Genomic DNA, 2,244 nt, shown 5'->3' with positions numbered 1-2,244 from the left:
GCTGTTTAGTTTGAGGAGCAGGCTGTTTCGTTTGAGGAGTAGGCTTTGCCTTTTGAGGAGCAGGCTGTCTGGTGGGAGGAGTAGGATGATTGGTTTGAAGTGGAGGCTGATCCTTTTGAGGAGTAGTCTGTTTGTTACTAGCCCCGGTTTCTGGGGCTTGTGGGGTAGGGTGTTTTTTACTAACCCCGGTTTCTGGGGCTTGAGGGGTAGCCTGATTGGTGACACCAACCTTCTTCTCCACAGCTTCCAATCTATCGGAGATCTTCCTAATCTCCCTGATGCACTTCTTAAACCCCTCTTTCATCATGTCACCTAAGTCCTTGAACATGTTTTCTAACTCCTCTCTGGTCACCCAACTAGCCTCTTCTCTAGCCTCTTCTGTAGCCTCTTCTGTAGCCTCTGTAGGAGCCTCTTCTCTAGCCTCTTTAGGAGCCTCTTTAGGAGCCTCTTTACGAGCTTTCTTCCGAGGTCTCTGATTGTCTTCCTCCACCTCCTCCACAACCATCTCTTTGGCTCTTTTCGATGGAGTCACAAACTTGGGTTTTGTACCAGTGACTTCCCAGCAATCCATGGTCCACTTCCACGGTCTCCGATCATACATCACTTTAATGATGTTCTCCGCGGGCACGTCATCAACCTCAGAGTCCCATTTTGGCCACATTTCACTAATGTCCTTCTCAACAAAGTTGATCACGCGGGTCTGCAGTAAATAGAAGAAGAATCGAGTTAGATATTTGAAACAAAATACTAATAGACGACTTAATTATAAGTCGTCAACTAAGTCGTCCAGCTGGACGACCTTCCAGACGACTTATTATAAGTCGTCTACTAAGTCGTCCAGCTGGACGACCTTCCAGACGACTTATAATAAGTCGTCTACTAAGTCGTCCAGCTGGAAGACCTTCCAGACGACTTATAATAAGTCGTCTACTAAGTCGTCCAGCTGGAAGACCTTCCAGACGACTTATAATAAGTCGTCTACTAAGTCGTCCAGCTGGAAGACCTTCCAGACGACTTATAATAAGTCGTCTACTAAGTCGTCCAGCTGGAAGACCTTCCAGACGACTTATAATAAGTCGTCTACTAAGTCGTCCAGCTGGAAGACCTTCCGGACGACTTAATTAAGTGAAGATGGAAAGGTACCTGACTCAAGATAGCAGCTTTCATGAATCTGCGGCCTCTGCTGCCGTCGTAAGCCAGAATCGGTGGAGACGGACTGTTTGCTCTGGGTAGACCAATACTAGCACCCAATCCCGGAATAGCTTCGTACGCCCAGACCTGAAGAACTTGTATAAAGCCATCCACGGTGTAACAGCCAGTAATATCTTTGTTCCACAAAGAGTCCATCAGCACCTTAAACGCGACTCTCCCCCATGGATAATTCTCAAACCTTTCTAAATCCATCACTAGCCTTGCGAGAGTAGCTCGTGTAGCGCTTGAGAACTTTTTCCCTTCAATGAATCCAGTGAAGATGGAAAGGTACGCGAGTCGCTTGCGATCTTCCCTGGACCAATCCCCGCATCTCTTCAGTGCTGCTATTATCTGATCAGTACTTGGCCCAGCTTCCCGATGAACTCCCATCATCTCCCAGAAAGAAACCATCTGTGGGATAACTTCACATTCTGGTGTCTCAAGGTCCTCGATGTAGTCGCAGTTTAGACCAGTGATGTTTTCAAACTCTAACAGTGAAAACCTCGCAGGTTCTGGACCAACGAGACACCACATCTCGTACTTCTTCTTAATGTCCAGCTTTAAACCGAGCAAGTGGTGAACCAGCCTTGAAGCCCAACCAATCCCTGCTCCTTGAACTTGATGAAACTCCCAATCTCGACTCCTTGAGCTCTTCAAATTCAGCATCAGTGAGAGCTTCCCTAAGAGCAGTATGCAACTTCGTGTTATCCGTATGATACGAAATGCTATTGTGGGGTTCTGGCTCTTCCCCTAATGTGTATAAACCTACGGGGAGTTCTGGAATATCCATCCTTTTTGTCTGCAAAATAATCAAAGACAACAATAGAATCAGAACAACAAAGCTAAATCAAATCACGCCTTAATTGTTACTCCAGACGACTTTTTAGTAGACGACTTAAATATAAGTCGTCTAGAAAGTCGTCCAACTGGACGACTTAGTTGACGACTTATATTTAAGTCGTCTGGAAAGTCTTCAAATGGACGTACTAAGTCGTCCAGGTTGAAGACTTTCCAGACGACTTACTTACAAGTCTTCCAGTAGAAAAATTTCAA

The sequence above is a fragment of the Raphanus sativus genome, chromosome 4, assembly GCF_000801105.2.
Source record: "Raphanus sativus cultivar WK10039 chromosome 4, ASM80110v3, whole genome shotgun sequence".
Lineage (NCBI taxonomy): Eukaryota > Viridiplantae > Streptophyta > Magnoliopsida > Brassicales > Brassicaceae > Raphanus > Raphanus sativus.
This window is presented reverse-complemented; position numbering follows the sequence as displayed.